At 38.3% G+C, this 24715-nt stretch overlaps 1 pseudogene; it reads left to right on the top strand.

The window, feature by feature from the left end:
• Nucleotides 1-15654: 15654 nt before the first annotated feature.
• On the top strand, nt 15655-15754 carry LOC113362401 (annotated as a pseudogene).
• Nucleotides 15755-24715: the final 8961 nt, after the last annotated feature.

A 24715-nucleotide genomic window follows, 5' to 3' on the forward strand; every position in this document is an offset into this window, starting at 1 on the left:
CCATCACTATTTGCATAACGACAATTAATAGACATAATCCTTGAAAACAAAGATTTTAACCTATCTTCCATCAAGATATTTGACAATATAGGTTTAACTTTTGTATTTGTCAAAAGTCCATTCATTCTTTTACCAGTACGTGAATACCGACCACGAGCGACTTACTTTTAACAAAGTATGGGACAAACATACTTCACGGACGTAAACACCATCCCTAAAAATTGCAATATATCAAATCATAAAGATTAGTACTGCAAAAAATCATCCTCCAAATATTTTTAGAATTTAAACCAAAAACCTAAAAAAGAACAGAAGATGAAAAATAATAGCTATGTGTAGTCACAATAATTGATATTCACAGCACTAGTATTTTCCAACTAAGCCAAAAGAAGACATACTAGGAAACAATATCTTTGAGAAATTCCTTATCATTCCTGAACTCCTTGTCGTCAACAGCCATTGGAATATAAGGTCCGGGAGGAAGGAGTCGATACCAACAAACCGTCTTGGATGATGATGTCAACCAGGGACTTCTGAATTTCCAAAGATCTAAAACGCAATTCTTTATTTCACTAATCTCCTTTCTTACTTCCTTCAACTCATCAAGAACATCGAAAACTTCTGAGAGTTAGAAGGGACACCCTTGGCTTTCTTGTATTCCTCCTCTTTCTTTTCAAGGAAGGAGTTACTGGAGATTTCTCTTTTTCCTTGATTGCTTAACAATCATATTGACATCTTTTCCATCCAAAGACATGATGCTTAGAGAACAGTTATAAACAACTGGTTTTTGTGAGTGGAATTCACAATCTCATCAAGCAGTCTTAAGATATAAAGGATATCAGAGAGGAAAAAGGAATGTAGGGTTCGCAACCTTTAAACAGGTTCGTGGACGCCCAATTCTAAACCCTATAAAGAGTAGAATTGTCGATAATAACCCTTTACTTTATTTGATAGACAGAAAAACAAACCTAAGAAAAAAACTTTTCCTAAAGCCTGAGCGGTACACAATCTTATGTCTTTTGATCAGGCACATGAGACAAGATTTACCAAAAACACAATTAATTTTGTGTGGTGAACAACAATTTGTCCACCTTTCCTTGAGAGGAATCCTCTGACTTCTGTCTATCAAAGCGATTTGACCATACCTTCTTCTCTAATGGTCTTATTTGTCTTTGGAAACCAACTTCTTAGACGAAGATAAAATCCTACATACCTCAGCAGTCTTCTGAGCAAGTTTAAGCTTCCTTGCCAATCGATTTGCTCTTCGTTGAAGTTTGTTGGCGTGCCTCACTTGATGTTTGTACTTGTAACATTTGATAGTTCATGACCCTTCTGAGAACAAAACGAGCACGTCAAACTTGGATAGTATTCAGGCATCTGTGGTGTGAAAGCAGCCAGACACATAGTAGATCCTGAAACATTACAAACAGAGTTTCCAAAGGATGGGTCAATTGATTCTTCCAGCTTGATTGGATTCTCTTCTTCACCCATCAAGGTTGATGTATGTATTGCTACAATTATCAAAATCAATGTTTTCACATAGAAGACCAACACTTGATTTCCTATCTTCATCAGAATCATAGATCTCAGACATCTCATCAAGTGTTACAGCAAGACCTTTGTTCCCAGTGTATTTTTACGATTTGGGAACTCGTTTGCAAAATGACCAAAACCTTTACACTTAAAACTGTGGCATATCCTCGTCATCAGCCTCGTCAGCATCCCTGTTTTTAGGAGGACGCGATTGTGAGGTTTATCTGATGACCTAGGTTTGTCTCTTGAAAACCGTTTACTTCTCTTCAATAGAAGATCCCTAAACTGTCTTGTGATCAAGGAGACTGATTTGTCAAGATCTTCATCCGAAAAATCACCCTCAGACTGATCATCCTCAGAGACACATACACTTTTACTTTTATCAAGTAACTTAGTGTTCTTCTGTGCTTTAAAGGCAACATCCTTTCGATTTTGGATGTATGCTCATGATCAAAGATCTTTAGCTTTCCAACCAATGTATTTCTGGAAAGATTATCAAGGTTATTTCCCTCAACGATGGCATGCTTCTTAGACTCGTATCTAGATGGCAGCGATCTGAGAATTTTCATCACAATGTCCTTTTCAGGAATAGTCTTACCCAATGCAAAAGATGCATTAACAATTTCAGACACTCTGTGATTAAACTCATCAAATGTATCTTCATCTGCCATACGAAGGTTCTCCCAATCGGAATTAAGGTTTTGAAGCCTAGCTTCCTTTTCACTGGAGTTACCTTCAAATACGGTTTCTAAGATATCCCAAGCATCTTTAGACCTAGTGCAATTTGACACATGGTGCTGAAGATTTGGGGTAATGGCATGTATGATGGCATTCAAACCGTCGGAATTTTCTTTGCAGCAAGTATCTCGGCAGGATTATATTCACCAATATTCTTGGGAACGTTTACATCTCCAACTGCCACAACGGGAGCATCATAGCCATTAACAACATATACCCATGATTGAAAATCACGCGCTTGAAGAAAAGCTCGCATACAATTTTCCACCATAAGTAATTAGAGCCATCGAAGACTGGTGGTACGTTAATAGAGATAGCACCTTTGTCCATAGAGTCAGATCGCTGAAAACACAGACTTGTAAGGTCTTGAACGTGTTTGCCTGCTCTGATACCAATTGAAAAAGCGGGGTTCTAACAACACCACCCAATATTTCGCTTAGCAATCTGTATGGACAAACTCGAATAAACTTTTAAGAGAATCAACAAGACTCAATCAATTAAAAGTATATCAACGAGTTTATATCTCTCTTCTTGATTTGATTTACTCAAGCAAGAACTGCGAGTTCTAATCAAATACAAGGAATGACTTGGATGGTACCAAAGACCATATCCAAGGATCAATCAATGAAAATCAACAACCAAAGGTTGGATTATTCTAATTGATGATCTAAACACACAACCTCTATTATTTCAATTATAAAGATAAAACAATATAATGCGTACACCAGAAATTTTGTTAACGAGGAAACCGCAAATGCAGAAAAACCCTGGGACCTAGTCCAAATTGAACACACACTGCATTAAGACGCTACAGACACTAGCCTACTCCAAGCTAACTTCGGACTGGACTATAGTTGAACCCCAATCAGTCTCCCACCGATCCAAGGTATAGTTGTACTCCCTACGCCTCTGATCCCAACAGGACACTGCGACTTGATTCCCTTAGCTGATCTCACCCATAACTAAGAGTTGTTACGACCCAAAATCGCAGGCTTTGATAATAAACAAATCTGTCTCACACAGACAAGTCTATCAAAGGATCAATCTGTCTCCCACCGATATACCCTAAAGATCTTGTTCCGTTTTTTGATAATAATCAAGGTGAACAAGAACCAATTGATAATCCGGTCTTATATTCTCGAAGAACAGCCTAGATTTATCAATCACCTCACAACAATCTTAATCGTATGGTAGCGAAACAAGATGTTGCGGAATCACAAAAATGAGACGAAGATGTTTGTGACTACTATTTATATCTTGCCTATCGGAGATATCAGTCTCAATCCAATCAATCTGATTGTACTCGTACGATATAAGATGCAAGATCAGACCCCACAACTACGATAAAAGTAGTATCGGCCTGGCTTCACAATCCCAATAAAGTCTTTAAGTCGTTAACCTGGTTTTAGAAGAAGAAAACCAAAGGTTAAAGGAGAAACGACTCTAGCACGCAAACTAGTATCACATGTAATGTGTGGGGATTAATTTTACACAATACTAGATGTCTTCTTTATATATTCTTTCAAATCAGGGTTTGCAATTAAGTTACCTTGGTAACATAGCAATCCATATCCACCGTTAGATAAAAACCTGATTTAGATTCAAGTTAATATTTCTCAACCGTTAGATCGAAAACTTAGCTTGTTACACAAACTTGACAATGCACGTTTCTAGGTTTGTTAATGGTACCAAAACATATGCACTTGTTGGTTCAACAATAGTTAACCAAAAGGTTAGATATATGAGCATTTCATATCAACCATGTTCTTCTTTACCATAACTAGTTCAAATGACTTCAAATGAACTAGTTAGAGAGTTGTTCAATTGCAAGGAAATCTTATGTACTACACAAGACACAATTGAAGCAAAGATGATTTGATTCACTTGAATCAGTTAATTAACTTTTATAGCCGCGGTTTGCAAACTGCATTCCTTAGTCTTTTTAAGTTTAAGTTCAGAAATCATCTTCAGATATATAACCTTCTCAAGTTCGCAGACTAGGTTCGCGGACTTAAGTTACCGGACAGAGTTTACAAACTTCTCGGGTATGAGAACTTCGCCGGTTCGTGGACTGATTTCGGGAACTTAGCTTCACGCAAGTAGTTTGTCAACTCCAGCAAAAATTATCGGGTTTGAGAACTTCGGAAGTTCGCGTACTTGGCTCACGCCAATCTTTCGGTTCTCTTGATCAACAAAGTTCACAAACTTTGGTTCAAGAAATAAGACTTATACATAAATGTTTTTCCACAACAATGCTTATGTCCACCATTGGTTATGTAATCTAAACTCTCATTCCAATCATTGAGACATTCTTAGAGGACGTTATATAGTTGTTGCACCATTTCTCGTCAAAGTAATTTTCAAGATGATTGAAACATAACATGAATTTCGTCACATGGTAAAGATAAACTTGATCGAAGCGAAAAGCTTACCAACACATATTTTGAGATATAGATAGGCGAGGTATACTCGGCTCGAAATACCAAATGTGTATAATCCAAGTCTATATATATAGCATACGACTTCTTGTCTCAAAGAGTATGAGATAGAGTAGATAAACTTTTGAGTGATAGATAAGTTCAAGTCTTCACATACCTTTTTGTCGAGAAGTTCCACCGGTTTCTTGAGTTTTTCTTCTACTTGTATGATGAATCGCCATGAGGTCCTTGAGCTCAACTATCTATCCTAGTCCGAGACTTAGCTATAATAGACTAGAAATCAAGACTTTTAGTTTTGATCACTAACATTGACAAACATGCTTGAGATAAAAACGCATGCGAGTTCGACCGAGCAATGCTCTAACACAACCCATCCAGGAAGTCTTCTTCTTGTCATCAGAATCATTCCAAAGAAAGTCTCTTATCGTCTTATCTATTTGTTCACCACAGAAGATGGCGCAATGAGTAAGGAAAAGTATTAGATCGGCTAACTAAGAAAAACTATCAGTACTCCTTTATATGAACATGCTTATTTTGGAATCCGTAGTAATATTCCCGATATTGCAGGGGATGCATTGTGACACCAAAAGACGAAAAGTTTGAGATGGCATATAACGGTTGTATGCACCAAGTAGGGATCAACACGCATTAAATGTAAAACAGCAAATAAAAAATTATATCAAGCCCTAAAATCATGAAGGAAAACAACTGGTTAAAAATCAATCAACCACAACGTGTTAATTTCTTGTCAAGTAAACATTTCGATCATTCGGGAAGTTCACTTTGATTTTAAATTGAATAACAACGGTAGAGTTTAATATACAAAAATTTATACAATAAAAAAAAAAGTTGACGGCCGGTGGATAAAAAGAAAAAAACAATAATTCATATTATTTCCATCGACCAACAAAACACGTGTTGTTACAAGAGTGTGGTATACAGTACATTATTGAGTGAATACCTGCAAAAATTTAGTTTCTTTGTTTTTTCTTAAATATTCGTCAAAACAGTAACGAAAGAAGTATGTACTAACTACCTTCTATATTGTTTGGCATAAATATCACTGGTTGATCGAGGTAAACATATGGAGTGTTTCATCTACCAAACACACAGCTTTTCGATGTACTAACTACACTTCTATCTTACACCCAAAATAATATCACTTTTCACTATAGAGTCCCATTCTTTACTTTTCTCATGCTACCCAATTTTCTTTTGGTTCCAAATTCCAAACCTTTCAATTCTTCTCATAAAACCGTCAGAGCTTCCTGTAAAATCTTATAAATATCATGTCTCTCTTATAAACCTTCCCAAAAATCTCAAAATCTACTTCCAACTCTATGTAAGAATTTGAACATTATTATAAGATATTTCTCTTCTTTTTTTCCCAAGAATCAACAAATATTTATTCAAAGATCTTGTTATAGATAAGATTACGAATAGTAGTTATTCTCTTGGTGGTGATCAAAGTAGTTTTTGTTATTCTGTTTTGAAGAAATCATCTAATTATTGAACAAATGACTAACTTGGTCAATGTGTATGAGTGGAATCGGAAATAGAACAAGAGATATAGTATAATGGAGGGCAAGGCAATAAATTTATTCTCTGGTTCTCTCTCTGCCATTAAGAGTCACCAGATCGGTGGTACCTGTTGATTATCCCGGCAACGCAATTTGTGGTGACAGGTTACCCTGTGATTCTATTTTACTTAGCATAAGGGAATGGTCGACGATTTAATTTAATGATACAAGTTAGTTACTAGTATTTCTATTATGATTTGTTCTTGTAGAGAAAAACATTGTTATTGTGATATATTGAAAAACATTGTTATTGTGATATGTCATGTAAAGGAATTTTGCCGATAAGAAAAAATAAAGGTATAAATTTTCAACCTTAGTCACACTGCAGGAATATGGGATTTACCTACCGTAAAAGGGTGTCTTGACTGTTCAAGCTTTACTACATGATATACGCCCATCTCTCCAAAGCAGGGGACAGTGCATTGCATCCTCCAAGCCAAGGGTTCAACTGCACTGCCAGATAAAATCCCTCTTAAAAGTTAATAAATATAATTATGCATCGAATGTTATTTCTTTGCAGTCTAAACTTGAGTATTAACTGTATTGGACACAAGATCAACTAATGGTTAATGAGTCTTTCCAACTTAAGAATAAAATAATTTAAGATTTTAAACAGAATGCTTTGATGGATAATCTGCCCCAGAATACCTTAAAAAGTGACATAAGACTATCAAAGGGAATATGATCTTAATCTTACTACGTACAAAAATCTATAACGTAACATTTTTAGTGTCACACACACAATTCATGAAATATCACACATGAAAAGTTATACAGGAGCTTCTGAACTCAACAGGTTTTTTCCAGCCATGGTTAAAACCCAGATGCTTGTTGTGATAACGAGACTTCTCTTGCATTTTCTTCTAATCTTGTCTTACACACTAAGATGAAACATGTTTCCATTTCTGTTGGGACAATTGGATCGCTCTGATACCAATTGTTGCGCCAAAGCCTGCGGAAGCGTTAGGTTTTCACTACTACTAGGTATCTCAATATCGCCAAGAACACAATCACACACACAAGAAGAACAAGTATTTAACGAGGTTGAATCCTCGGGAAGGAATAAGAAATTGTATATATCATCGTATAGGTTGGAATATACAAATATTTAGACGAGAAGAAGAGAACTCATACTTAGTTCTGGTGTGATTTTCTCTAGTTCTCTCTATGGATATTTATACATATCAATAGGGCTGGTTTCATTCCTTAATAAGGATTAATTTCCTACAAGTATAGAGTTTCCTAACTTAACTCTAAGAGACAAACCTATTAAGTTGCTATACTTAGGGCACTAGTAATTGGTTTCCCAAACCAACTAGATTTATTAATCTAGTCCTTGACCATCCTACCAACAATTATCCACCTCGGATCATGCATTCATGCATGAGACGATCAATAAATAAAATCACCTCCATCTTCAAACGTCGATTGAACCATTACTGGATGCCTACGTATCCTCAATATGAATCAAACCCGAGCGTAGTTCTCTCAAATGGCCTTGCTAGAAGTCCTCCACCAGGTTCCTAAGAACCTCTACCCTAAAAAGGGCCTTTCACCAAATCGGAAGCATGTGGATCAATTTCGAACAATGTCGAAACTTGATCCCAGATACTACTTTAGTCAACATATCAGCTGATTGTCTTTGGTATCGATCTTCACAAGTAGAATTTCTTCTTCTTCAAGAATTTCTCTCACAAAGTGAAATCGTACGTCTATATGTTTGGTTATAGCATGATGCACTTGACTCTTAGCCAAATAAATTGCACTTAGACTATCACAATGCACAAGCAGTTTGATGTGATTTGTAGATAGTGGTAAAAGTGGTTCGATTCTCAGACTTGTAAAGGATATTAATTAGACTTAAATTCTAATATTAAAATAGAAAACTCACTAAAAATTATAGCAAACTCAATCAAAGATGATATCAATACTAAAAGAAACACTGAGGCTGAGATTCCACTATTTTTCAAGTTCAAAGTGATTAAACCAATACTTATATTTATGCAATTTTCTTGTTTAATTTGATTCTAAAATATTGCAACAAGTAGATTTTCAAAAGTAATAATTGTAAATACCAAGTATGAAGCATCAAAAGTCTTAAAACTAAGCATACTCCATCAAAATAGATCACAATCACTCAAATAAAAATCATATTCAATAATAGTGCAAGGCAAATAATCATATAATTATTGCAAATAAAAAGATAAAATAGAATATACCACTTTTTGTTGGAAAAATAGCTTCCTCTATTGCCTCAGCAATGGGTTTTAGCTCTTCATATTAATCATGATCTCAAAATGTGTGTTTGTTGCTCAAAAGATGATTAAAAGAGTGAAAAGTAATAACACCGACTGTTTGCAACAGTGTATTGGTGTTGCAAAACAACTGTTACAATGGAACTGTTACAGAAAAACTGTTGCTTTGTCGCTGATTTTAAAACCCTAAAATAAGACTTCCCTGAACAGCTTAATGTTCTTCAGCTGTTAAACAACGACACTGTTCTGCGACTGTTTACCGAGCGTCACTGTTCTTCGCGTTCTTCTTCTTCAGCAGCAGCAGCAGCAGAAACAGGGTTTGGTAAAGCTCTGATTTCTTCTTCTCTGTCTCTCCTTAGGTTCCCAAACTCTCGACACCTCTCCTATATGACCCAAGACATCTATTTATATCAAAAATACCGATTAAATCTCTCCCAAATCTTCCAAAATCTCTTTCCTTCTCTTCACGGCCAAGTTGCGGCAATTTCTTGTTTTAGGATTTCTACGCGTTTCTGAGCTTTCCTTTTTATTCTAAACTCTTCCTTAGATAGATACGAATCTTTGGGAAGGTTTACAACGTTTTAATATCTCTAAAATTCCCTAAAACAGGTCACACACGTGACTTTCCATATTTTCTGTTGTGAGAAAAATCCGTCGATTGAGCCCAGTCTAATCAATTTAAACACCCCATATCAGATTCCTAGACCCATAAGGAGTCTATCCTATGAAAATCATAGGTTTAATCGACCTCAAACTCCACCAAATCACGATTGCTAAAACTGTTCTTTAACTGCACTTTTTTCCCGCCAAAATCCTGGTTTTTGAATGTTGAAGATGGTTGTCCCTTATCCAGAGTAGGGGTGCGATTAGAAACTGTCTGGAAATTGGATGCCCCTTAGTAATTAGGTTACTCCTTATCCAAAGTGAGATTCCGAATAGGAAATGTCCTCCGGGTGCTTTCCGACAACTTTTCGAGCCAATTTTTTTCTAAAAATGTTTATTAGCCAAAAATACCTACAAATAAATAAAACACCATAATACGTACAAAAATGAGCCCTAACAATATATAGAATCGAGACAAATCGGACACAAAAATGTGTCTATCAATACCCCCAAACCTATTATTTGCTAGTCTCGAGCAAAAAAAATAGAAATAAAATCTAACTCACTGTCGCAGGCATCGTCGATTGCATTTAGCGTATGCAATAAGCCTTTAAACCCCTAGGTGTCCCTAGTGGCAGTGTTGTCTCCGGAGGGCTTACCAGAGGTATACCCACAAAACCTTTATACTCCAGACCCTAGCTATCTACACAGAACCTTGGAAGGACTAAAGAATCTCCTTGGTTGGCATACTTATTGACTACAAGGAAGTACCCTGATGCGAAATTCCAATTGTTGTACACGAGTTTGCACTCAAGCATACTAAAATTCATATGAAGTGACAAGCTCTACTCAGATAGTCGCATATGGACATCAATATCCGGAGTCAAAACTAATCACATGGATAGATCAAGAAGATGGATATAGAAAAACATAGATGGTTTTGATGTTTACTAGGTGAACGGTGTTTCTCATATCTGTCTGAAGGCCTCCGCCAAAATGAACCTATCCTAATGGACTGGATACTAGTCTGACTAATATCAACACACTGGCATATACAAGGGAACCAGTGATTGATAATCCTAACTCTAGGTCAACACAACTGGCATATACAAGGGTTCCAGTGGTCGACTTTATTGAATTTATTCCAGTTGGTCTGATGGTCTGGTCTTTTTTTTTTTTTTCTCTCTTTTTTTTTAGATCTCAATCACTCTAATTCACCCTAGCATTGAAACAACTTGAATCGTGAGCCCCACCTAATCACTTAGAGAAACATAGTTTAAAAACAAAACAAAAAAAACAGAAGTGAAAAGGACTCAACGAGATATGGTGAAACTATCATGTTATTTCTAACACCTGAGTCTGTGCTTTTATGAATAGACTCTTTAGATGTTGCCATCTAGTCAGATTGGTTCCTCAACTCCTACAACCAAAATGCTTCCATCCACTTAGATTGGTTAGTGCCATCCTTAATAGGGATAAATTTCTAGGCTCTGGAGTTTATTTATTGCAACGAAAAGGTAACAAAAAGTTATACCCCACCCCCAAACTTAAATCTAACATTGTCCTCAATGTTTCTAATCAAAGAACAGTACCAAAAATATAAGTAACATGAGAAAATAGTAAAGAGAGAAGTCGGAAAGATAGTACCTGGGTGAAGTTTAACCAAAAACCTACAAAAATATTATACAACATACAAAATCGCCTCGATGGTCAATCAAGGTAAACAGGGTCCTCCAGAGGGACCTCCTCAACATCACCTGTAGGAAAAGGCTCTAAAAAGGGCTTCAATCGCTGAACGTTAACCTTCGAAGAACTACTACCATCTGGTGTCTCAATCTCAACAGCGCCATGAGGAAAAACAGTACGGACCACAAAAGGACCGGTCCACCGAGAGCGCAACTTCCCGGGGAATAGATGCAAACGAGTGTCATACAGAAGAACTTTTTGACCTGGAGAAAATGACTTTGTAAAATATTCCTATCATGCACAAGTTTCATTTTGTTCTTATACTCCTTAGCACTATCGTATGCATCTCTACGAATCTCGTCCAACTCATTGAGCTGGAGCTTTCTTTGAGCTCCTGCCTTGTCAAGTGAAAAGTTTAAGTTCTTAATAGCCAATAGGCTCGATGCTCTAACTCAACACAGGTGACATGCCTTGCCAAACACTAAACGATAAGGTGACATTCCAATGGGTGTCTTAAACGCAGTACGGTAAGCCCATAAGGCATCAGTAAGCCTCGACGACCAGTCTTTCCTATTTGGATTAACTGTTTTCTCTAGAATACGTTTAATTTCCCTATTGGAAACCTCTACCTGACCACTAGTCTGAGGGTGATATGGGGTTGCTACTTTATGGGTAATACCGTATTGTTTCATTAAAAGAGAAAACGGTCTATTACAAAAGTGTGAACCTCCATCACTAATTATAGCTCGCGGCGTACCAAACGTGTAAGTATATTCTCTTTCAAAAACTGGACTACGACCCTGTGGTCATTCGTTCTACACGGAACCGCCTCAACCCACTTAGACACATAGTCTACAGCGACAAGTATGTAAAGATAACCAAACGAAAAGGAAATGGACCCATAAAATCAATTCCCCCACATCAAAGACCTCAATCACTAAAATAGGGTTCAAAGGCATCATATTTCTACGGGAAATGGTTCCTAACTTCTGGCAACGCTCACAAGAAACACAATGACTATGGGAATCTTTAAACAACGAAGGCCAGTAAAATCCACACTGCAAAATCTTAGCAGCAGTCTTCTTAGCACTAAAATGACCCCCACATGCATGTTCATGACAAAAGGAGATAATACTAGACTGGTCACTCTCAGATACACATCTCCTAATAATCTGGTCCGGACAATACTTAAACAGATAAGGATCGTCCCAAAAGAAATGCTTAACCTCGGCTAAAAACCTAGAACGATCTTGCTTACCCCAATGTTGAGGGGTTCGACCAGTAACAAGATAATTCACTATATTTGCATACCAAGGTGATTGGGAAACAGAGAACAATTGTTCATCAGGAAAGCTATCCCTTATAGGAAGGGAATCACTAGGGGAACTAACAACTAGCCTAGACAAGTGATCTGCTACTACATTTTCTGCACCCTTTTTGTCTCTAATGTCTGGGGAAAATTCCTGTAACAATAGGATCCATCTAATCAATCTAGGTTTGGTATCCTTCTTAGATAAAAGGTATTTCAAAGCAGCATGATCTGTATAGATTATGATCTTAGAACCTAATAGGTAGGACCTAAACTTATCCAAGGCAAACACGATGGCTAAAAGTTCCTTCTCGGTAGTTGTGTAGTTCATTTGGGCATCATTCAGAGTTTTGCTAGCATAATAAATCACATGAAGTAATTTTTTTCTCGTTGTCCTAAAACGACGCCTATAGCATAATCTGAAGAATCACACATAATCTCAAAGGGTAGGTTCCAGTTAGGTGCCTGGACTATCGGGGCAGTAGTGAGTAAAGTTTTAAGCTTCTCAAAAGCCTCTAAACAAGCATCATCAAAGACAAACTTAACATCTTTTGCAAGCAAATTGCAAAGAGGTCTAGAAATCAAGCTAAAATCCTTAATGAATCGACGGTAAAAACCTGCATGCCCTAGGAATGACCTAATATCTTTTACGGTTTTTGGGACCTGTAAAGTCTTAATAAGGTCAACTTTGGCTTTGTCTACCTCTATACCCTTTGAAGAGACGATGTGCCCTAATACAATTCCTGATTTAACCATGAAATGGCATTTTTCCCAATTAAGCACTAAATTTTTTTCCTTACACCTAGTCAACACTAATGTCAAATGATGCAAGCACTCATCGAAAGATGAACCAAACACTGAAAAATCATCCATAAAGACCTCTAAGAACCGTTCTACCATATCAGAAAATATGCTCATCATACAACGCTGAAAAGTTGCAGGGGCATTACATAGCCCGAAAGGCATGCGTCTATACGCAAAGGTACCAAAGGGACAGGTAAAAGTGGTTTTCTCTTGGTCTTCTGGGGCAATAACGATCTGATTATAACCGGAGTAGCCATCTAAGAAGCAATAGTGACTATGTCCAGCTAATCGCTCTAGCATTTGGTCGATAAAAGGAAGGGGAAAGTGATCCTTCCTTGTGACCTTGTTCAATTTCCTATAGTCAATACACACACGCCATCCCGTGGTCACTCGGGTTGGGATTAATTCATTATTATCATTCTGGACTACAGTGATACCTGATTTCTTGGGGACAACCTGAACAGGGCTGACCCACTTACTGTCTGAAATTGGGTAAATAATACCCGCATCTAACAACTTAAGCACCTCTTTTCGAACTACCTCTTTCATGTTAGGGTTCAGTCGACGTTGCATCTCCCTAGAAGGTTTGGAGTCTTCCTCTAAATGAATCTGATGCATACACACAGTAGGACTTATACCCTTAATGTCTGCTATAGTCCACCCTAAAGCTTCCTTATTGTCTTGAAGTACATTTACTAGCCTACTTTCCTGATCACTATCCAAATTGGAAGCTACAATCACAGGTAAAGTCTCAGATGGGCCTAAAAACACATACTTTAGAGTATCGGGTAGTGGTTTAAGGTCCAACTTTGGGGGCTCTTCTAAAGAAGGAATTAGGGTAGTCTCAGAAACTGGTAACGGTTCGAACCTAGCTTTCCATCTATCAGTGTCTAACACAGGGGTAGAATCTAATAGAGCATTCACCTGTTCAATAGTGCTATCGTCGTCAAAATCTAAACCAAAATGGGATAGACAACTTTCTAATGGGTCTTCAGACAAGATGTTTGGTAATGACTCCTGAACTAAGGCTTCTATCATGTTCACCTCCTCAACACATGTGTCATCTAGCTCATGAGGTTGCTTACTGACATTAAAAATGTTCATCTCCATAGTCATATTACCAAAAGATAAACTCATCACACCATTTCGACAGTTAATGATCGCATTAGACGTAGCTAAAAATGGGCGACCTAAAATCACAGGTATCTGGTTCTCTGGGTCAGGGACAGGTTGGGTATCTAGGACCACGAAATCCACTGGATAAATAAACTTGTCGACCTCAATAAGAACATCCTCGATAACACCTCGAGGGATTTTAACAGACCTATCAGCTAACTGCAGTGTCATCTGAGTAGGTTTCATTTCACCAAGTCCTAGCTGTAAGTATACATGGAATGGCAGTAAGTTCACACTGGCTCCTAAGTCAAGTAAAGCTTTTTCTACCCGGAAGTTACCTATTGTGCAAGCAATGGTAGGAGAACCTGGGTCTTTGTACTTGGAGTTGTGGTGTTCTGAATGATTGAACTTACGTGACTAGCTAAAAAGGCTTTCTTATGGACGCTAAGTTTTCGCTTTCGCGTACACATATCCTTAAGGAACTTGGCATAAGCAGGAATTTGCCTAATTGCATCTAATAAGGGAAGGTTTATGGTAACTTGCTTAAAAACCTCCACTATGTCATTAAAGTTCGATTCCTTCTTTGTTGGTACTAATAGCTGAGGAAATGGGGCTCTAGGCCTAAAATCAGACCTTTCAGGAACCGAATTCACATCATCAGAAACTTTATCAGTCTCTTCAGCTACTGGTCCTGAGAGGTGAGATCCTGAGGGGTGAACTACAGTATGTTCACTATCGGGCATGGTTACCTTATTGTCTACAACTCTACCACTTCTAAGGGTTCTAACAACATTCAATTGATTCGATGGTTTTGCACCTAATTCATGAACTCCTCTAGGGTTGGGTTGTGTTTGACTAGGAAACTTACCTTTTTCTCTCAAAGAATCACTTATCAGACCAACCTGGGTTTTTAACTCGGAAATAGCCTGACTATTTTCTTGTCCTATCCTGTTACTAGCTTGTAGACTCTGTTCTACGAATAACTGGAATTTTACAGTTTGCTGAGTTAACAAGGCGAGAGATTCCTCTAAACTTAGGATTTTCTTATCTGACTGATTCTGAAACTGAGCTAGTCTTGAAGGATTCTTAGTATAGCCAAAACCTGTGGGAGCATGAGAATTACTAAAATGACCTTGAATTTGGCCCTTAGACCACAAAAGGTTCGGATGGTTTCTCCAACCAGGATTATAGGTTTCTGAATATGGGTCAATCTTTTGACGGTTATCAAATCTAGTTTTATTATAAAGAGCATTGGCCTACTCTTCAATTTTATGGCCTTCCCAAAAAGACTCCACTCTACCACTAGTCTGGCCCACTTCTAAGGCTTCTAACCTTTTTCCTATAGCAACAATTTTGGCATCTGATTCATAGCCTCCTTCTACCCTATTAACGTTTCCTCTACTTAAAAGAATGGTTTTCTGGGGTGCCTACTATTTTCCTATTGCTGGGTTTTTTCGGCGATTTCATTAAAAAATTTCATCGCCGCATCAACAGTTTGGTTTTCAAATCCACCAGTGCATAGAGACTCAACCATGGTTGTTGTGGAATAATCTAAACCCTCATAAAGAATCTGAACTAGCCTAACCTTTTCTAAACCATGATGAGGACACTGGGATAATAAATCATTGAACCTTTCCAAATACCTATATAAAGATTCTCCCTCTTGTTGTGAAAATGTGCATATTTGCGTCCTAATAGACGATGTTTTGTTCCTAGGGAAGAACTTATTGAAAAAGGCAGATGTAAGTTGTTCATATGTCTCAATTTACTCGTAGTCCAAACTATACAGCCACGACTTGGCCTTATCTTTCAGGGAAAATTGGAATAACCTAAGTTTCAAAGCATCATCATCTAAGCCTCTAATTCTTAGATTACTACAAATTTCCTCAAAATCCCTAACATGGTAATAAGGGTTTTCATTTTCTTTCCCTAAAAATATTGGGAGCATCTGTAAGGTCCCAGGTTTCAGTTCATAGGGTGCCTCCGTTTCAGCTAACTTAATACACGAAGGACGGGTAGTCCTAGTTGGATTCAACAAAACTTTCAAAGTTGATATTTCTGGCGCTATCGGAGCAACGGGGATTCTCTCCTTAGTCAAAGAACGTTCAAAAACAGACTCTTCAAAAGCCGGACTTTCTAGATTAAGGTAATCGAGACGCTTCGAACTACTAGGTTTCTCTTTAATAAATCTACCTAGTGCGTCTCTTTTACGTTCAGGCATACAATAAAATTTTCTAAATTGGAAGGGTAAGCAAACACAGATCAAGGCCGACTCAACCAAATCAAACCTATTGATTTCTAGCAAACAAAAAGCATGATGTCTCCACTTAGATTGTTTATAGACCAGCTTCTAATCCTTCGAACGAGAATTCGTTACAATTTAAGCAAACCCCTCGGGAATCAATCCGAGTTAACGTAAGTTGAATAGAGGCGAGGGAAGCTTGGTGGAGCTTTGATACCCAAGGCCTCACCGGTATTACAAGGCGGCGTAGTCACGCATTCAACTTACAGAAACCGTCAAGAACTTCGAAGTATGCTTAAAAGAGTAACCAATATTTTCGAATGACTTTCCTGTTAAGCTCGTTACCCTATCGGTCTCGTTCTAGTCAAAATTTTAGGCTTAGGTTCGCGTAGGTTACGTGTTCCTAAAGCGGGCAAGAAGAGAACGGTGATGAAATCTGAACCCTTATCTTGTATGGCCAGGCCTTGCCCTTTACTAGAAAAATAAATGTCTGTATTCAGTCCTCAACATATATGCATATGAAGGAGTCCAGTAACTCGCTGACAGGGGATTCACGAGTGTTTAGAATCTTACCTCTCGTTCCAGATGGGGGATGAATCAGTTGTAGTCGACTCGGGCCACTGACTCCGATGTCTAGTGTACAAACCCAAGGTGCAGAGACAATATCGTAATTGTCCTCCTTCTCTGCAAACAGTTTATATTTAAAGTATCCTTCCGTAGGGTAATAAAAAAAAATAATGTCCAAAAGTCCAAAAAAATAAAGAAAAATTACAAAAATAATAAACCCTAATATAGTTTATTTTTTTAAATAAAATAAACAAACCCTAAACTAAAATTGTCTAAAATAAAATTGTCTTCTTTTCTGTTCTTTTTGCTTTAATCTTTAGTTCCAAGTCTTTATGAAATCACCAAACTCCTTGGCTCAATTTTCTTTATGATCCAGAACCTGTAGACACAAGATAAATACCCAAAAACATAAAAAAGGACAAAAATAATTAAAAATAAATAAATAAATCTAAAACCCTAAATACAAGTCTGTGTCGGCGGCGTCAAAAATTGATGTGATTTGTAGATAGTGGTAAAAGTGGTTCGATTCTCAGACTTGTAAAGGATATTAATTAGACTTAAATTCTAATATTAAAATAGAAAACTCACTAAAAATTATAACAAACTCAATCAAAGATGATATCAATATAAAAGAAACACTGAGTCTAAGATTCCACTATTTTCCAAGTTCAAAGTGATTAAACCAATACTTATATTTATGCAATTTTCTTGTTTAATTTGATTCTAAAATATTGCAACAAGTAGATTTTCAAAAGTAATAATTGTAAATACCAAGTATGAAGCATCAAAAGTCTTAAAACTAAGCATACTCCATCAAAATAGATCACAATCACTCAAATAAAAATCATATTCAATAATAGTGCAAGGCAAATAATCATATAATTATTGCAAATAAAAAGATAAAATAGAATATACCACTTTTTGTTGGAAAAATAGCTTCCTCTATTGCCTCAGCAATGAGGTTTAGCTCTTCATATTAATCATGATCTCAAAATGTGTGTTTGTTGCTCAAAAGATGATTAAAAGAGTGAAAAGTAATAACACCGACTGTTTGCAACAGTGTATTGGTGTTGCAAAACAACTGTTACAATGGAACTGTTACAGAAAAACTGCTGCTTTATCGTTGATTTTAAAACCCTAAAATAAGACTTCCCTGAACAGCTTAATGTTCTTCAGCTGTTAAACAACGACACTGTTCTGCGACTGTTTACCGAGCGTCACTGTTCTTCGCGTTCTTCTTCTTCAGCAGCAGCAGAAACAGAGTTTGGTAAAGCTCTGATTTCTTCTTCTCTGTCTCTCCTTAGGTTCCCAAACTCTCGACGCCTCTCCTATATGACCCAAGACATCTATTTATATCAAAAATACTGATTAAATCTCTCCCAAATCTTCCAAAATCTCTTTCCTTCTCTTCACGTCCAAGTTGCGGCAATTTCTTGTTTTAGGATTTCTACGCGTTTCTGAGCTTTCCTTTTTATTCTAAACTCTTCCTTAGATAGATACGAATCTTTGGGAAGGTTTACAACGTTTTAATATCTCTAAAATTCCCTAAAACAGGTCACACACGTGACTTTCCATATTTTCTGTTGTGAGAAAATTCCATCTATTGAGCCCAGTCTAATTGATTTAAACACCCATATCAGATTCCTAGACCCATAAGGAGTCTATTCTATGAAATTCAGAGGTTTAATCGACATCAAACTCCTCCAAATCACGATTGCCAAAACTGTTCTTTAACTGCATTTTTTTCCCGCCAAAATCCTGGTTTTGGAATGTTGAAGATGGTTTCCCCTTATCCAGAGTAGGGGTGCGATTAGAAACTGCCTAGAAATGGGATGCCCCTTAGTAATTAGGTTACCCCTTATCCAAAGTGAGAGTCCGAATAGCAAATGTCCTCCGGGTGCTTTCCGACAACTTTTCGAGCCAAATTTTTTCCAAAGATGTTTATTAGCCAAAAATACCTACAAATAAATAAAACACTATGATAAGTACAAAAATGAGCCCTAACAATATATAGAATCGAGACAAATCGGACACAAAAATGTATCTATCACAGTTGGTCTTGCACAACTCCTAAGTCATCTAGCAAACCTTGTAACCATATAGCCTCCTTAAATGCCTCAGTCACTGCCATATACTCCGCCTCCATAGTTGAAAGCACCACAATATACTGCAAGATTGATCTCCAACTTACTGATGTCCCTGTTACGGTAAATACATACCCTATAGTTGAACGTCTTTTGTCCAAATCACCAGCATAGTCAGAATCCACATACCCAACACACAACTGATTGTTACTTATATCCTTCTCAAACTCCAAGCCAACATCAACCGTACCGTAAAGATACCTCAAAATCCATTTCATAGCTTGCCAATTTTCCTTACCATGTCAATGCATATAACGGCTGACCATACTAACATCATGTGAAATGTACGGCCTTGTACATACCATCGTATACATCAAGCTACCAACAACCTCAGCATATGGGAGTTGGGACATATACTTTCGCTCTTGTTCTGTGGTGGGAGACATACGTGCATTCAAGTTAAGATGAGCAGTAAGGGGAGTACTTACAGATTTAGTTCCTTCGTAGACACCAAACTTCTGGAACACTTTCTTCAAATATTCCTTTTGAGACAAACAAACCTTACCCTTCTCTTTGTTACGTTGAATCTCCATACCAAGAATCTTCTTAGCTTCTCCCAGATCTTTCATCTCAAACTCAGATGACAACTTGTGCTTCAAATTATCAATCTCTTTCTTGTTATTCGATGCTATCAGCATATCATCGACATACAAGAGCAAATATATGAAAGACCCATCATGTAGCTTCGTAAAGTATACACAATGGTCATAGTGACTTCTTGTGTATGTTTGTCCTATCATAAACTGGTAAAATCGCTTGTACCATTGTCTTGGAGACTGCTTCTGCCCATACAACGATCTCTTCAATTTACATACACAATCTTCTTTTTCCAGCAACCTTAAACCCACTCGGCTGAGTCATATAGATCTCCTCTTCTAGATCACCATGTAACAATGTTGTCTTAACATCAAACTGAACTAGGTATAAATCATATTGTGCTACCAAGGCCAACAAAAAACGGATTGATGAGTGTTTTACTACCGAAGAGAACACCTCATTGTAGTCAATCCCTTCTCTTTGGGAATAACCTTTTGCAACTAACCTTGCATTGTAGCGTACTTGATTCACCAAAGATCCTTCTTTCTTATCATATACCCACTTGCACCCTATGGCCTTCTTACCGTTAGGAAGCTTCATAAGAATCCATGTTCCATTCTTCTAAAGAGACTCCATATCGTTCTGCATTGCACCTTCCCATTCTTTACACTCTGCACTACATACAACTTCTAAATAGGAAGTAGGAGTACCATCTTCTACAATTGATAATGCATAAGAAATGTAATCATTCATCCAACCAGGCTTACTGGTTGATATTCTCGGTTTTCTGGTTGCTATGGTCTCCGTGACCGTATCTTATGTATCTTCTACTGACTCTTGTTCCTCTTCCTCAACAGTGTCACTATCATTTGGAACTTCAGTAGTTACCTCTCTTGCAGACCCAATATCTTGAGAAGTATTCTGAACAGATACAGACTTAACTGGAATTGGTGGAGTTGTATCAATATCCACCTGCTGCAAAGGCTCATTAGCACTGGTGCTTTTGTTCTCCACTTGTCGAGAACCTTAAGACTTTACCATACACATCTCATTAAATTTGACATCTCTACTCATGACTATCTTCTTCTCAACTGGATTCCAAATCTTGAACCCTTTTACTCCACTCTTTATACCCACAAAGATTCCTTTTATATCACGGCTATCAAGCTTGTTTTCACTAACATGATACCACGCAGGACAACCAAAGATATGAATTGAGTCATAATCATAACCTGGTTTACCAAACCACTCTTCCATATGAGTTTTAACTTCTAATGCAGCTGATGGCAACCTATTAATGAGGAAGCACGCATACGTAACTGCCTCAGCCCAAAACGCCTTACCTAATCCAACATTAGATAACATACATCGTACCTTCTCCATCAAAGTACGATTCATGCGTTCAGCTACCCGTAATGTTGTGGTATCTTCTTAACTGTGAAGTTCCTCTTTATCCCCTCATCCTGACATACTTGCAAGAACGGATCACTCTTGTACTCTCCACCATTGTCCGAACGTAATACTTTGATCTTTCTGCCAGTTTGAGTCTCAGTTTCCTTTTTCCGCCTAGAATAGTCATCAATGAATTACACAAACCAATGTTTCCGTCCCAATGATGCATTCTTGGAAGAACCCCAAACATCTGAGTCAACATAGTCAAGAACTCCACTAGTATTGTGGATAACTATGCCAAACCTTGTTCTTGTTTTCTTGCCATTAACACAATGTTCACAAAATTCTAACTAGCATGCAATAACACCTTTCAACAAGTCTTGTTGAATCAACCTATGCAACGACTTCTCACCTGGATGTGCAGGTCTCATGTGCCATAGCTTCGCCTTATCGGTAGTTGCACTCTCGATGTGTTCAGAAATAGACACATCTCCTGTTGTTGTACTCCGAATCAAGTAATACAAGTTATGATGACCTGTGCCCTTCATGATTACCAATGATCCAGATATTACCTTTAGAACACCATTTTCAGCGACTATCTTATAGCCCTTAGCTTCTAAAGTTCCGAGTGAAATCAGATTCTTCTTTATGGCAGGTACAAATCTTACCTCATTCAGCTCTCTGACCATACCATCATGCATCTTGATACGAACAATACCAATTCCAATCACCCTGCAGGTATGATTGTTTCCCATACGTACTTCTCCATCAAGCTCTTCAAAACTTGAGAACCAGTCCCGATATGGACATATATGATATGTTTCTCCAGTATCTAATACCCATGTACTATCTGTAATAGTACAAGCTTATGGTGTCACAGTCAGCGAGACATCAGAAGCATAATATGATTCTTCATTACCTGTAGCAATGTTCACCTCGGTATTGCTATTATCTTCTTCATTTGCCTTACGCTTGGTACAATCCTTAGACCAATGACCTAAATCATGGAACCAAGCACACTCATCTTTACGCAGACGTGTTCTACTCTTAGAACGCCTCTACCTTTACCATAACCACCAGTCTTCTTTCTCCTGTCTGTTGAACGACATCTTGAAAGAAGAACATCATTATTAGCTTAAATTGCAAGGTCTTCACGGTCCATCTCCCTGAACTCCTCACTATGCAATGCTGTAGTGACCTCAGCGTATGTCATCTTATCCTTGCCATGTATTAATGCTTTAATCACGGGTTCATATTTTTCAGGAAGAGAATTTATCAGACACAAAGCTTGTTCCTCGTCGTTGATCTTCTCATCGTAGTTAACCAACTCAGCAAGAAGTTTATTATATGAATCTAGGTGCTCAGTTCGGGTTTCACATTTCTTCATGTTATAGCGATACAAATTCCTCTTAAGATGTATCCTATTGGCCACGTTCTTCACAAGGTATTCTTTCTCTAGATTTTCCCAGAGATCCTTAGCTGAAGTCTCATGCTGATAATTAACTCTTACTGCAGTTTCTAAACACCCTCGTATCGAAGCAAGACATAATTTATTCATCTTGTTCCACTGCTTATCAGACATCTCAACTGGATGATCTTCTAGAGTTTCTTCTAAGTCAAGATGAACAAGAGCATCCATTACGTCCGTTCTCCATAAACCAAAGTTATTGGTTCCTGTAAAATTTTCTACCTTGAGTGGTGATCTATGTGAATGAAGTAGTTCTTTTTTTTTCTTTAGCTTTACTTGTGGACTCTGAATGTTCTCCTAAAGGATCTTTCGGATCAACTGGTTTATCCCCGTCAACCATTGTTCTTAAACAACCAAATATAGATAAAAACAGAACCTTTGAGATTAGTATTATCTCAAGCAATCTTCAGGAAAAAAAATACCTTCACTTCAACTTCAATCTGAGTACCCGTATCCAAGAGCGTCTCCTTGCTCTGATACCAATTGTTGCGCCAAAGCCTGCGGAAGCATCAGGTTTGCACTACTACGAGTGTTTGAGGGTGAAAACGGTTTCTGCTGATTTTGGTAATTTCGGGTGTGTGGGTGAGAAACGAATTTAAACTATAAACAATGTACTGCAAGGGAGTACTTTAGATTCGAGAGATCAATCTGTACAAATCCGGCCTAAACCAAGAAATGGTCGTTCCAGACTTGCTTCGGTCACAAAGTGAAGGAGAGATTTGGTTTTGGAGAGGGAAGCGAAGAAAGTGTTGAGACCAGAATAGTTGATTCTGGAAGAGTAGTTGTTTCACGACTTGTATCAGAAAGTGGGAAGCTAATAGATGGAAAGCTAGCAAATGTTTTCTGAGTTTTGTATCCTCCTGACCTGAACTTGTCGTTCGGTGGTAGGTAATGCCTATTTATACAAGTCGAAGTGAAACGTACTCTGGTCTCATTAAAAAATGGAAAACGGGTGAGTAAATGGGAGGAGGTGTTAACCGGTAACGCTTGGAATTGATGTTCCATAAAAAAAAGCGTTTCACCATTACTCCCTGTATTTACTAACCGCCTCATACTTATGACACTTTCTTATAACGAGCGTAGTGTATGCCGCACGCTATAAACCGCCAAACCAATACCCAATGAGCATCCCCCAGTTTGTATCATGTGTTGATGTCTCGAGTGTTTTCGTGGAAAACATGTAGCATGTTGTTGTTGTCTGGCAAGTTGAGCTTCGGAGACTTGCCGGCTCGGTGGTGACCTTCAACGGTCGAGATTTGGCATCTTAAGAGGAAGGTAGTCGTTGACTATTGCAACCTTTCGTTTGGTAGCCAGTGGTATGAAAGTATGATCAGTATGGCTTTAATATGGCCCAGTTTAGGCGCGGCCAAATGTTAGGGTTTTGGCTTTGTTTAGGCGCGACCAAACTAGGGCCAAAGGTTGCCATGTGTTAGCTGGTAACCTTGAACGACTAAGATCTACATCTTAGATGAAAAAGTGGTCGTTGATTGTTGCAGGCCTTCGTTTTGGTAGCCGCATAGGGAAGGCCGGCATGGTATGGCGCTACAAGGTGGTTCGCATGACATTACAACATGTGGTATGGCATGCCTCGGCGCGGTTTGGCGTGGCAAAAACTAGTGTTTTGGGCCAAAGGTTACCATGCGTTGTTTGGCGACCTTGGACGACTAGGATTTGCATCCAGGATGGAAGGGTGGTCGTTGATCGTCGCACGCCTTCATTTTGGTAGCCGCATGGGGAAGGCCAGCATGGTATGGCGCGGCAAGGTGGTTGGCATGCCATTGGCACATGTGGCATGGCATGCCTTGGCGCGGTTTGGCATGGCCACAACTAGGATTTTGGGCCAAAGGTTACCATGCGTTGTTTGGCGACCTTGGATGGCTAGGATTTGCATCTAGGATGGAAGGGTGACCGTTGATCGTCGCACGCCTTCGTTTTGGTAGACGCATGGGAAAGGCCAGCATGGTATGGTGCGGCAAGGTAGTTGGCATGCCATTGGCACATGTGGCATGGCAAACCTTGGCATGGTTTGGCGTGGCCAAAACTAGGGTTTTGGGACAAAGGTTACCATGCGTTGTTTGTCAACCTAAGACGGCTAGGATTTGCATCTAGGATGGAAGGGTGGCCGTTGATCGTCGCACGCCTTCGTTTTGGTAGCCGCATACGGAAGGCCGACATGGTGGGGCCAAGGCCAATGGCGCGGATGGCTTGGCATAGTGGGGCCTAGGGTTTGATACGAACGGCTTGACATAGTGGGGACAAGGCAAGATGCGGTTGGATTGGCATGGTGGGGCCAAGGGTTTGGC

The sequence above is a fragment of the Papaver somniferum genome, chromosome 3 (genome assembly GCF_003573695.1).
Source record: "Papaver somniferum cultivar HN1 chromosome 3, ASM357369v1, whole genome shotgun sequence".
Classification (NCBI taxonomy): domain Eukaryota; kingdom Viridiplantae; phylum Streptophyta; class Magnoliopsida; order Ranunculales; family Papaveraceae; genus Papaver; species Papaver somniferum.